The 14277-nt window shown below is 44.2% G+C and overlaps 1 protein-coding gene across 2 annotated transcripts in view; it reads right to left on the reverse strand.

The window, feature by feature from the left end:
• The window catches only part of LOC115480243 (nuclear factor interleukin-3-regulated protein-like), a 74490-nt gene that overhangs the window by 46482 nt on the left and 13731 nt on the right, over positions 1 to 14277 (reverse strand). Inside the window, exon 1 of one of the 2 annotated variants that reach the window (XM_030218774.1) lies at positions 5740 to 5900. The exons of the other annotated variant lie outside the window; for it this stretch is intronic. The gene's annotated coding sequence lies outside the window, so the exon portion shown is untranslated. Of the gene's footprint in view, positions 1 to 5739; positions 5901 to 14277 lie in introns of those variants that run through there. 2 annotated transcript variants of the gene reach the window in all.

The raw sequence follows: 14277 nt of genomic DNA on the forward strand, positions 1-14277 counted from the left end.
CTAAAAAGTGGCCTGTGCTTGCCCCAACATAGGTTTTTCCCGGTTCTAGGTCAGTTCCCACCTGGACAGTTCCCACCAAACAGTTCCCATTCACCAGTTCTTGTCTGGAAAATTATCACTTAGGACAATTACCATCTAACCAATTCCCATCGCCCTAGGGAGGACAATTCCCACTCTTAACAATCATGAAGCATCACAGTCTGAAATTTATCTCCTTCTCTTTCCCCTTCCAGACAAGCAGCTTGGTTTTTTTTTTGGGGGGGGGGGCAATACCCCCCCCCCCCCCACATACACACATACACACACCCTCCAAAACATTACCTTTAGCATGCCACATCACACCAAAAAAACATAAATATAAACCAAAATCCTAATTAATAAAGAGCATAAAATATAATATACATATAAAAACTTACACAAAATATTACCAACACATCCACGTCATGCAACAATACTTCTCATAAAAAAATATTATGCTTAAGAAAAAAAACCCCAATAGAACACCAACGCAAAAACCCCCCAATGAAAACTGCATACCGGTAAGAAATAGCCGGGGGTGGGGGGTGGGGGGGTGGGGGGGGGGGGGGGGGAACAGTCCTAGGAGAAATTGTCCTCCTTGGGGAGAAGTCCTAGGAGAGAATTGTCTAGATGGGAATTGGTGGGTGGGAACTGTCCGGGTGGCAACTAGCTGGATACCGTCTTTCTCACTTGCTAAAGCCACTTTTAGTGCTGCAAATTAAATGGCTGATTTTTCTGTTTTTGCAATAATGGCCACGCATTAATTTTCCTATTAGTGTATGAGCACTTACCAAAACCTATTTTTTAGACAGCGAGGGCTAGGTTTACTAAGCAGCACTATAGACACATTAGCGTTTTTAATGCACGTAAATGGTTTCCGTGCATTAAATTATTATTATTATTACATTTGTATCCCACATTTTCCCACCTATTTGCAGGCTCAATGTGGCTTACATAGTACCGTGAAGGCGTTCGCCCAGTCCGGTAGGGAGACAGATACAAAGTGATGTTGTGGTAGAATAAGGTCCTTGTGTTTCAGGTAATATGGGGATTGTAGAGAAGGAGGTTATGTGGCGTCCAATACGAGCTTTAGTTTTGCTGTGTTGCAGAGATTAGGCATTTATGTTGGGTTGGTAGGGTATGCTAACGTGCCCATAGAAATGTATAGGCACGTTAACGTTTTGCATACCTTAAATTTACAGGCACATTAAAAACGCTAACGCACCTTAGTAAACATACCCCTAGGGGTTCATGCGCTAATCCTGCGCTAATCAGATAGCGTGCGGAAATGACCATGCACTAACAGATGAGCATAGCTGCATCCACTCTCCACCCCCAAACATGGTACCAGTGCTAAAAAATAAAATTTATTTTTTAGCACATGGGTAGCATGTGCACATGTAAAAAGTACCACTGGACACCTGAGCATGCCCCACGGTAGTGCATTTTAGCCTAAGGTAAACACGCATTAGTACTTACCACAGCTTTGTGAAAGGGCCCCTTAGACACTTAGGGATCCTGGGGACTTGCGCTAGCATCAGCACGTGTTTTTGATGCGCGCTGAGGTCCCCTTTTACTGCAGCAGGTAAAAGACTGAATTTATTTCTTGACACAAAATGGCCATGTGGTAAGTGAAAATAGCAAAAGAAAGCACCAAGAGCCTTCAAAAACGGGACAGAGTTCCTTTAATCACATAACTTGGGCAACTGTCTTTCAAAAATGACCCGACATGGGCTGTGTTTCGGCGCACTGTGCATGTGTCAGGGGTTCGTAGAAGTAGAAATATCTAAATGTGCAATAGCGAGACTTGCTGTTTTACACAAGTGTTAGAATGAAAAGCTGTCCCGTAATGCTTAATCAGTGAATCAAACTGTGGTAAAAAGTGGCTTTAGTGTGTGCTTACGCAGGTCATTCCTGCATGCTAAGGGTATTTTTACCAGGGGTAAAATGGCCGAATTTGTCATTTTCTCTATTAATGGCCACACACTGAGGGGTCCTTTCACCAAGCTGCAGTAAAAGGGGGCCTGTGCTAGAGTCAGTGCATGTTTTTCACGTGCACTGATGCCCCCTTTTACTGCAGCAGGTAAAAGACTGTCTTTTTTTGCTGAAAAACAAATGGCTGTGCGGTAAGTGAACCACTTGCTGTGCGGCCTTTTTTTTTGGGGGGGGGGGGGAGCACTTACCGCTACCCATTGAGGGCTCCCGCACTAACCCGGTGGTAAGAGGGCAGAGGTACACCAGCACTACAAGAGTTTTTGTAGCGCCGGAAATGGCGCACGCTGGGGGTGAGAACTACCGTCAGGCCCCTGCAGTAGTTCCGGATTGGCGTGTGGCAACCCTGTTGCTGTGCGCCAACCCTTTAGTAAAAGTGCCCCTAATCTTTCCATTAGCGCATAAGCCCCTTCTGCCACCCATTATGTAGGCGGTAAGGGCTCATGCGCTAACTGGTTAGTGCATGGCACTGTAGCTGTACTGACTGATTAGCGCAAAACAACCCACTCTCCACTCCCCACTCCCAGACATGCCCCGCAGCGCTAAAAAAATACATTAATTTTTTAGCATCTGCACATGCAAAAATTACGTAACAAAAAAAAATGGAGAAGGCAACAGAAGTTTCAGCTCTGGGAGTATATTTAAGAAGATCTCACACAAGTGATTGTCCAGGATGAAAACCTTTATTGCCACATGCAAAAATTACCATGGGATGCCTGAGCACACCCTAAGGTAAATCTTTTTTTTGCTATGGTAAGCATGCAGTAGTGCTTACTGTAGCTTAGTAAAAGATTCCCTTAATGACCAGGGCTAACATTTTAAATGTCACTCTCCAGCCTGTTGGAAGTCAGTGCATAGAGCACATAGAAATACTTTTAAAACAAATAGGAGGAAACATTTTTTCACTCAACAAATAGCTAAGCTCTGGAACTCTTTGCTGGAGGATCTGGTAACAGCGGTTAGTGTATCTGGGTTTAAAAAAGGTTTGGACAAATTCCTGGAGGAAAAGTCAATAATCTGCTATTGAGACAGACATGGGAAGCAACTTGCTTGCCCTGGGATTTGTAGTATGGAGTGTTGGTGCAATTTGGGTTTCTGCCAGGTACTTGTGACCTGGCTTGGCCACTGTTTGGAAAACAGGATACTGGGCTAGATGGACCATTGGTCTGACCCAGTATGGCTATTCTTATTATGTTCTTACTAGTAAAACAGGCCCGTTTCTGGCACAAATGAAACGGGCGCTAGCAAGGTTTTCCTCGGAGTGTGTGTGTTTGAGAGAGTATGTGTGAGATTGACTGTGTGTGAGAGAGAGAGAGTGAATGTGCAAGTGTGTGTGTGTGTGACAGAGAGAGAGAGAGACTGCTGGGTGCGAGTGTGTCTCCTCTGTCCCCCCTCCAGCCACCCAGCGATTCTCCTCTCTCCCCTGCACCCCCTCCAGCCACCTAGCGATTCTACTTTTTCCCTTGCTCCCCTCCAGCCACCCACAGATGCTCATCTCTCCCCTGCCCCCCTCCAGCCACCCACCGAGTCTCCTCTGTCCCCTGCCCCCCTCCAGCCACCCAGCGATTCTCCTCTCTCCCCTGCCCCCCCTCCAGCCACTCCTCCACTTTAATCAGCATATATTAAATTCCCCCATGTGCTACAGAAAAGCACCGAGCTCATCCTATATAATAAAACGCACCTCCAACGTTCTGAAGCTGTAGTTCCGGAACGTTGCAGGAATGCTTCAAGGCTTGAAGGTTTCACTTTCTCGGTTTCAGAACGTTGGAGGTGCGTTTTATTATATAGGGTGTTATGTTCTTAACACACTGTGCTACAATGTCTACTGTTTGAATATTTTTTTTTCTGTTGATACTGTCTATTGCTTATATCTGGATTGTTCTTGCTGTATACTGTCTTGGGTGAATTTCATCAAAAAGGTGGTAAATAAATCCTAATGAATAAATATGTATGTCCAAAAAGATTGACATCAGGATTTCCATTTCAGAAAAGTACTTGTATTGAGCAGCAATCAACTGAGGAGTCCTTTTACTAAGCTGCAGGAAAAAGAGCCTTGTGCTAGCAGCAGGGGACGTTTTCCCGCAGCCAGTAAAAGCCCCCCCCCCCCCAAAAAAAATGGTCACAAGGTGAGATAACTCTTACCGTGTGGCCATGTGACTGGGAGTCCTTACTGTCACCCATTGAGGTGGAGACAAGGGCTCCCATGCTAACCCGGCAGTAACCGGGCAGTGTGTGACCATGCCCAATTACCTCTGGGTTATCGCTGCACAAGCCATTTCTGGGGTTTTCTTTTTCTCCTGGAAATGGTGCGCGTTTGGGGCGGGACTACCGACGGTGGCCACGTTGGGCCGGCAGTAGTCCCGAAAGAGTGAGTGGTAAGTCCACATTGGGCTTGCCACTGCTCTATAAAAGGACCCCTGAGGAAGCAAGTAGCAAAATCCTTTATACTTTCATCTAGTGTTACTTATATGTGCAGTTCTACTGATACCTCTAGTGCTTTTTTCCAGTGCAGGGACCTAAATGTTGTTGTCTCTATCTCGATGACCTGTGCAAAATTATCCTCCAGATATCTACGCAGAATAGCCATGTCGTTCAATATCAAGAAAGGGCAGGCTGAACCGGCTGGGGTTTTATCCTGTTGCACGCATAGCAATGTAGGAACGAAAGTGCCATACGCTCAAGGGGGTGAAACCAGGACTGGATCAGTTCCTTCACTCCTCCTCTCCCCTCCCCCAACATGGAGCAATATAGGTTACCCAAACTGTATAATGGAAAAAAGAACCATTAAAAAAAAGCATTGGAACTTAAAACGATACCCCCAAAGTATTCAAACTGTATGTAGCACCAAGGGTAAGAGGAAATGCTGGAGAAGAGGCAACCTAGCACTCTGTGCTGCTGCCATCTTGTCAGGCTATTGCAAAATGCAACATTCTCCTTCTTTCTACCCATTCCCTCCTCCCCTCCCCCATCCCTCAGCCATAAATATAACAAATGAATTTAGTGCTCAGAACCTACAGATGGTGCCTCAGTTCAACAGAAACAACATATAAACCTGGACATCTGAGAAGGGAGGTACTTCAGTTCTCAGTGGTTTTCCCCAGCAGGGATAGGGGATGGGGGACAGAGAACTAAGATTAACCATGACAATGTAATCTGTATCTACTACTACTACTACTACTATTTATCATTTCTACTGGATAGGGAAGGGGTAGCAGGATGCTTCTCATTATTTCATCCCTGCTTAAACCATGAAATTAAAGTAGAGAGGCACTCACCGAGCAGAGTAAAAATGTCTTAACCTAAGCATCTCCTACTGGGTCTGAGGTGCCCTATGGTACTACATATTTTATGGATGCCTTGGGAATTAAAAGTCACACCAGAAAATATCCTTTTCACATAGTCTCTGTACTGGTTAATCTGTTGGAGGTCAAAAGGCCTTGAGACACTTTTGAGCTATCAAAGTAGAAAGAGAAATCAGGTCTAAACTCAATTTTGGGAGCAGTTTTCTACTGGGGATGCTGAGGATCTCCAGAGCAAGCTGTCAGCAAACCAAAGTCAAACACTATTTATAACCTGATTCCCCTGGCTCGTCCTACCCTTCCTGTAGTGGCCAACCTCTTTAGATCCATATTTCTAAACTCACTGACTTAAAACAAATCACCTCCCCCTCCCCTTCCCCAAACCACTTCACTTAGTTCTAGCGCTGGGAGAAGGGTTGCTGAGGCTTACCTTGCAGGCACCACCTCAGGTCTTTACCGAAACGAGCAGATCTCAGAAATGTGCCAGACCATACAGGGTCATCCCCCTTAAAACTCCAGAGGAGAGGTTGGCATCTCCCCCTGCCATGTGCTGGACTGCAGACTAGAACAGCAGAAGAGACTGCTTACATCCCTGACCAGATGTGTTAGTGGATCAGAGAAAGGAACTTTTGCATAACTTGATCTCGCATAGAAAGAAGACAGTCACAGCATTAATTATATAATTACTGCAGTGACACACAGTGGCAGGTCAGGCAGATACCGGCTTAATACCACAGATCTTGTTAGATTACTTTTGGGGGGAGGTGGTGGTATTATTTTTAATCTTTTTTTTTTTCCATTAACATATCTGAAAGACAAGTGATTTCCTTCTTTTTCTGTAACCATTTTCTTTTTCTGTCCTTTTACGTCAGGTGTTCATGGCAAAGTTACCAGCTCAGGAACTGGAACAGCTCAAGTGCTTTTTGAGTTATTAACTTATAAAGTGGATCTGCAGATATTGTATTTAAAACTAATGCACAAACTAATGTTAATGCACACACAAAGACAGGGGTGGGATAGTTTTTGCGTTTGGGATTCTGTGTTTCTGATGTAACATCTAGATTACTGCAACTCACTCTACGCTGGTTGCAAAGAGCAAATACTCAAAAAACTCCAAACGGCCCAGAACACAGCAGCCAGACTCATATTTGGAAAATACGAAAGTGCAAAACCCCTACGAGAGAAGCTACACTGGCTCCCACTCAAAGAACGCATCACGTTCAAAATATGTACCCTAGTACATAAAATCATCCATGGCGATGCCCCAACTTACATGTCTGACCTGATAGACCTACCATCCAGGAATGCTAAAAAATCATCTCACACATTCTTTAATCTTCATTTCCCCAACTGTAAAGGTCTAAAATATAAACCTTTTCCTATATGAGTACGCAATTCTGGAACGCACTGCCACGTAACCTAAAAGCGACCTATGAACTGACCAGCTTCCGTAAACTACTAAAGACCCATCTCTTCGACAAGATATACCACAAAGACCAAAACATGTGATACTCTCAAATATATCCAGAAATGTTAATATTGCCTTCTATTATATTACTATCTTGTATTCCATTACCATGTAACCCAAAATCCTTATGTAACACCATATGTCTACTCTCTTCTAATTTCCACTATCCAAGATGTACTCTAAGCCACATTGAGCCTGCAAAGAGGTGGGAAAATGTGGGATACAAATGCAATAAATAAATAAATAAATAAAACATAATAAATGATATCAGATAAAGACCTGTATGGTCCATCCAGTCTGGCTCATAAGGTGGCCAGAGTGGTGCCTGATGCTCCATGCAGTTCTTATTATATAAGGAAGGATTCCTCTTTGTTTATCCTACATGTTTTCGAATTCTGTCACTGTTTTTGTGTGTCCCCCCCCCCCCCGTGAGGATGTTCCAGGCGTCCACTACTCTCTCTGTGAAAAAGCATTTCCTAATGTTACTCCTAAGTCTACTACCCCGCAACCTCAGCTCATGTCCCATATCTTGAAGTTTGTGTGCTTGTGACTGAGAAGGGGACGTCAGGACTTGGTGCTTGGTGTAAGGAGTGTCAAAGTTTGTGTGTTTGAGATTAGGAAGGGTGTTAAGATTTGTGTTTTTTAGGGGGGAGATGAAAAGTTACATTTGGAGGTGGAAAAAAAAGGGTGTCAAGGTTTATGTATTTGGAATTAAGACATGTGTGCCCGGGGTTAAGAATGAGTGCCAAAGTTTGTGTTTTGGGGGGGGTGACAAGATGCGTCAGGATTTGTATGTTTGGGAAAGGGTGGGAAGGTGTTTACAAAAACTGGATCTGCCTTATGGTCTTTAGCTGCCATCATTTTCTGTGTTTCCATGTTATGTTACATACAAAATGCTCCTGCTCCACTTTCCAGTTTAACACAGGGGCTCTTGGAAGGATCCAGGGTCCACCCAAAAACCCAGGTTCCCCATGGTTGATTCCTGACAGAGAAAAAAGGAAATCTTTCAAGGCTTTTAGACTAGTGACACAAAATAATCCTACAAAGTTGCAGCAAAATAGTCATACCACACAGCAGTTTGAGTTAACCCACTGGCAGCTAGTACTCCAGGATTTTTCCTTTGGAACAATCTGGTGTAGCAGAAGAAAGGAGAGGAGAGGTAGTGAGGAGCTGCAGAGTCAAGACACTTGTAGGTGATTAGGACAGAGATTTCACATATGTCCTCGGGATCCCTGGTCAGTAAGATTTTCAGGATAACCATAATGAATATTCCAACTAGCAAGCAGATTTGGCTTGTCATGAAATCTAGCAATTGGAAGCAAAGGTTCTTTAAATCTGGAGAACCACATATCCTAGAAAGCAATGGGTCTTTCAGTTCACGACAGATGAGCTGAGAAAGCATTATGGAAGAATTTGGCAGTCAGCATCTTCCACAGCTGAGAGAGTAATTAGGACAGTGTAGGCTGCTAGAATAAGAGGTTAAAATGGCTGACATAATAGAGGGAAGAAGGCAACCCCAGGAGAAAGATTAGAAGAGGAGGAAGCTCCAGCAGATATTCCAACAAGTCCTAGAAAAAATTAGCAGGGGAGAAGCCCCAGGAAGACAGAGCAGAAAAGCTGCAGGGCCCAGATGTAGAGTCCAGGCAATTGGGTCTTTACTCCCATAGGGGTCCCTTTACCAAGCTGTGGGAAAAGGGCCCTGCGCTAGAGGCGGGGGACCGTTTTTCCTATGCACCAGGGCCCTTTTTACCACAGCGGGTAAACCCCCCCCCCCTCCCCAGATATACATGGCCATGTGGTAAGAGAACTCTTACTGCATGACCATGCGATGTGGAGCCCTTACCGCCACCCAGCGGTAACCAGGCAGCACATGGCGATGCCCAATTACCGCCAGGTTATCGCCATGCAATCGCAATGCAAGCCATTTCCAGGGGGTATTCTTTTTCTCCTGGAAATGGTGTGCACTCAGGGCGGGACTACCACTGGCGGTCACGTTGGGCCTGCAGTAGTCTCGGAAGAGCAAGCAGTAAGCTCGTGTTGGGCTTACTGCCACTCTGTAAAAGGGCCCCTGAGGGTTCTAAAGGTAGGGAAAGGGCTAGCAAAGCTAGCACCCAAATGGGGAAAGGAGTTCTTCAGGGGCTAGGAATTTAAAACAGAAAGAGGAGGGTTCTATATGCTTAAAGGCCAGAAGCCCGTGAAAGGAGGGGGAAATAACAATGTTAATAGGGGAAAGGAATTTTGCTCTGGAGTCAGGAAAGGGCTGCCCTTATGCAGGGAGGGCGTAATTGATTGTTCTCTATCAGAGTTCTGAGTGTCAGATTAAGTATTTCAAGGACCTCTTTACTGTAGAAACCCTAGTGAGTTGCTGGAAGGAGGAGACCCAGACCACTGAAGGCTGTATGAGACAGAATTGGAACCCAACAGAAAAGGGAAAGCCATTAAGGCTAAATATGTAGGCTCTTGCTTGCTTCTAGTAAAGGGACAGGGGAGTTGAATGTTATAAATCAGGTGTACTGGAATTCTTTTAAGGAACAGTCAGTTTTGTGGTAGTTATATGAGAGCAGCCCCCACAGCTTTTATAAGATCTGGAAAGGTAGATATAAGACTAGTAATGTTAATATGAAAAACTGCGGTTATTCTTACATTGTGATTTGCGAGTAGCAAAACCCAATCTTTAACAGATGATAGGACAGGTCAGGCTAGCCACCATATAAAAGGGTTTACTAAGCAGGTTAGTGGCGTAGCTAGGTGGGGCCACGGGGGCCTGAGCCCTCCCAAATTTCATCTGAGCCCCTGGTTTTGCTGAAGCCTTCTTCAGTGCCGGTCTACAGTGCCGCCGCGTTCCCTGCCTTACGTGAAGAGGAAGAAAGAGCAGGGCAGGGAACGCGGAATGTGCCCCCCCCCCCACACCTCAGGCTCTGGACCCCTCCCACCATGAGGTCTGGCTACGCCCCTGAAGGGAAAGCCCAGGAGGAGATGTTGTGCAGAGAAGGTGATTTGCACTGAGACTAACCAGAGAAACCTATAGGAATTGCACAGATATGAAGGAAAGCCTTATGTAGCATAATATGAAGAGAAGAATACTTTTTTAAAATTCTGGTTTACTTGAAATTATTAAAGCGTAAGGCCTCTAAGCTATGTGATTCGGTGTTTGCATAAGAATTGAGGAGTCTTGAATCAGGCTCGTGTCCTCAGGGACTGGATGTCACCAGGGACTGGAGACATCTTTGTCCCTATATCCAGTGAGTGGCACTGTAGAGGATTTCAGGATCCTTGTGAGAATATCAGTGAGAAACATCTGCATATATAGTACAGTCTCAATTATCCAACCTTCACTGATCCGACCATGAAGCATATCCACTGATGTCACATGGCTTCTCTTTCCATTTTCTGAACCAGGCACCCTCCTTTTACCACTGTTGTGAGCTGGGACCCTGCTTTTACTGCCTTTGTTTGTGCATTGTTTGAGGGGTTACCATTGTTTTCTGTATTATCTGACATTTTATTAATCCAACAACGAGTCGGTCCATCGAGACTTTACAGTGCAGAGTTTCCATACATGGAATCAGGCTCAAGAAGTTCGTCACCTGGAGTCACACTCATGTGGGACAACACACAGTGCTAGGAATATGCATTCTTTGCACACATTCAGTTTGTTAACATGCCTTTAAAAAATTCTGTAACCTAGGCTCCCCTTGCATGTAAATGTTTAGAATATTAGCGCTTAAATGTGTAAGTGTACGCTTAACTGCAAAAGCTCAAGAGTGCCTAAGCACTATTTGGTAAGGGTGCACATGACATGGAGGGGCATTTTCGATATGACGTGTAAGTCTGATTTTGGACATTTTGCACAAAACTTCCAAAATCCAAATAGGAAAAAAGGTCATTTACAAAAAGAAAAACATCTATCCTTTTCTCGAAAATACTGTTTTGAACAAGGTTTTGTGATTTGGACGCTTTGTTTTTCGGTCCATTTTAGAAAGAAAAAATAGGTGCAAAACAGAGATTCATGCCGTTGGGATGTAGGAGGAGCCAACATTTTTAGTAGACTGGTCCCCCAGACATCCCAGGAGTCTAGTTTATTCTTCACTGTGCTTTCCTTATATTTTTGAATTTTTGTAGTTCCTTTCCTTTTGTTTCTATTGCCCTTAATCAGGTTTTTCCCGTGAAGTAAGGCCAATTTTACCACAGCCATAATAATGGCCTTTTTGCATTTTTTAAAAAATTATTTATTTAAAAAATTTCTATACCACTTATGACTAGGTGGTTTACAAGATAACATTCACATTATTCAAAAAAAAAAAAAGAAAAGAAAATACACCACAGAATCAATTTCAAATTAGTTCAATTCTTCATAATTTTTTTTTAAAGGCAGACATAAATAGTTGTGTTTTCAACAACTTTCTAAATTGTGTTTTACTACTACATTGCTGAAGCTGTCCAGGCAGTGTATTCCACAAATTGATACCAGTTGGAACAAAAGCTGAGACCTGATTGTCCCAGGGAATAGCCAGACAGCCAAATTTGGGTGGGCCTGAGCCCAAAGTGGGTGGACAAGGAATTTGTGTCCCTGTCCCTGACCCCCACCACTCTACTCTGCTTCGTTCTCTGTCCCTCCCTCCATCTGTGAACCCAAAATATTAAATACCTGAACTTGTGGGAATCCCCAAACCCCGCCAGCTGAAGATTTCCTCCTAAGGCAGCCAGTGCTCTTCCAAACTGCAACCCTTTCTTCAAGCTAGTACCACAGCTGGCAGGCCATGCCTGCTAAGGTCCCTGCGCGTGTGTGGAAACTGAGCTAGTCAGAGAGGCCATTGTTGTTGTCAGCTCAAGGCAAGTGCTGCCAGCTCCCATTTGGAACAGCGCCGCCTGCCCGAGGAGGAGGACATCTTCAACTGGCCACAGCAAGAGTGCCACAATTTTGGGTGGGCCTGAGTCCAAATTGGGTGGGCTGGCCCACCCGTGGCTATGCCACTGGAGTGTCCACATAATGCAATTGCCTAATCACATCAGTGGAAAGACGCATAGCAGTCTCAGATCTCAGTGTATGCCATGGGCAATAAATCTGTAGCTCTTGTTTCAAATAAAATGGAGCAGTACAAAAAAGGACTTGCTGTACAATAGTCAATGCTTTAAATTAAATCCTCTGTAAAATGGGGAGCCAGTGAAGTTGTTTTTGCTACCCTCATTACTATTCTGAACTAGTAAGGTGCTAATGTTTCAGTCTGTAGCCATTAAAAATTTTACCACAAGAGAACTTATCTCCACCCATTTTGTAGGCGATAAGAGCTCATGCAGTATTCCTGCGCTAACCAGTTAGCACACGGTAATGGAGCCGCATCAACTAATTAGCCCAAGAATGCTCACTCTCCACCCCCTAACTCACCACCTCAACAAAATTAAAAATATTTGAATTTATTATTTCTAGTCCGCCCTTATCCAGGGCGGAGTACAAGTGTACATACCTAAAATCAAATTAACAAAACACAAAAACATAACAGATTACAATTATAAAAGCATTCAACAAAATGCAGTTCCAGCAGGGAGTCCAATCAATCTGCACCATTCTTCCAAGCGGAGTTATCATAAACTGTATACAATAAAAAATCTCTCAAACATTTCTTAAATGTAGACAAGCAGGTTTCACATTTAATACACGATAGCAATTTATTCCACTCAATAGGTCCATAGATGGAAAATGTGCCAGTCCACATAACCTCTAAACGCATGTATCCTTCTATGCATCCAGCTTCTCCTTCTTAGGCAGCCAGCTTTGGAACGCTCTACCACGATCCATTCGAACAATTAACAACTATCTACCCTTCCGAAAAATGTTGAAAGCCCATTTCTTCAAGCAAGCTTACCCTAATGACCCGACTCAACCTTATAAGCCCACCCACATGTCTCCTGCTCATACGAAGATTATATCGTAAACCATGTCTCCTAATTTCCTTCATGCCTATCCCCTAATCTTTCTTCCCCATCTTCCCTATACCATACCCCTCCCTATCTCTTTTCCTTTAGCTTATCCTATCTTTGTTACACCTTTCCATACTCAATTCACATATTCTTAAGGCCTTCTATTAATATGTTTACTATAGTTGTAAAATTCTCCTTATAAGACTCTGTAATTCTATTTACTATGTAAGCCGCATTGAACCTGCTATGTGTGGGAAAGCGCGGGGTACAAATGTAATGTAATAATAATAATAATGTATTGAAGTGCAGGAATGACAAGCTTACTTTTATGGGTCGGCAAATACCATTTCACAGCATTTCTTAAGTAATAAATGGAGACATGATAGAGAGAGCCTGATGAACCATCTGTATCAGTTTGTATAAGATCCTACAACACACTGGCAACCATTTCAAGTGCTTCATATGTGAGGATATGTGTTTGGCTCGTGAAAGGCCCAATAAAAGCTGCACGGAAAAATTCATAGCCACCTGACGTGCCTGAAGACAAAACCCTGGTAATCCAAGATAAACACTACTACTACTACTATTTAACATTTCTAAAGTGCTACCAGGGTTACGCAGCGCTGTACAATCTAACAAAGAAGGACAGTCCCTGCTCAAAGGAGCTTACAATCTAAAGGACAAAAAAGTGCAGTCAATCAAATTGGGGGCAGTCTAGATTTCCTGGATAGAGGTACAATGGTTAGATGCCAAAAGCGACATTGAAGAGGTGGGCTTTGAGCAAGGATTTGAAGATGGGCAGGGCGGGGGCTCGGTGTATGGGCTCAGGGAGTTTATTCCAAGCATAGGGTGAGGCGAGGCAGAATGAGCGGAGCCTGGAGTTGGCGGTGGTGGAGAAGGGTACTGAGAGGAGGGATTTGTCCTGTGAGCGGAGGTTACGGGTAGGAGCGTAAGGGGAGATGAGGGTAGAGAGGTAATGAAGGGCTGCAGATTGAGTGCATTTGTAGGTTAGTAGGAGAAGCCAGTGAAGTGACCTGAGGAGAGGGGTGATATGAGCATATCGGTCTAGGCGGAAGATAAGACGGGCAGCAGAGTTCTGAATGGATTGAAGGGGGGGGTAGATGGTTAAGTGGGAGGCCAGTGAAGAGTAGGTTGCAGTAGTCAAGGCAAGAGGTGATGAGAGAGTGGATGAGAGTTCGGGTGGTGTGCTCGGAGAGGAAGGGGCGAATTTTGCTGATGTTATAGAGAAAGAACAATGATGCCAATGTTACCACAGGAGGCCTGAACACATCCTGCAATACACAATTTTAAGCTGTGTTAGGTGCATATTAGCACCTAAGGCAGCTTAGTTAAAGGGCCCTTACACAATGCCACAGCTGAAGCTATACTCTTGCAAGGGTATCTCATGGCACTCTATCTGGAGCTGTGCTCCCGTAGGGACATTGCACAGCATTATGGGGCAATTCTGTATCTGGGCACCTAGATTCCATTTTGGAATATTAGCATAACTTGCTATCAGCAGCCTTACACTGACATGTCCACAGTTATATCGATGTAAAGACAGAAGAACACAGTCTTCGC

Source organism: Microcaecilia unicolor, chromosome 11 (genome assembly GCF_901765095.1).
Source record: "Microcaecilia unicolor chromosome 11, aMicUni1.1, whole genome shotgun sequence".
NCBI classification, from domain to species: Eukaryota; Metazoa; Chordata; class Amphibia; order Gymnophiona; family Siphonopidae; genus Microcaecilia; species Microcaecilia unicolor.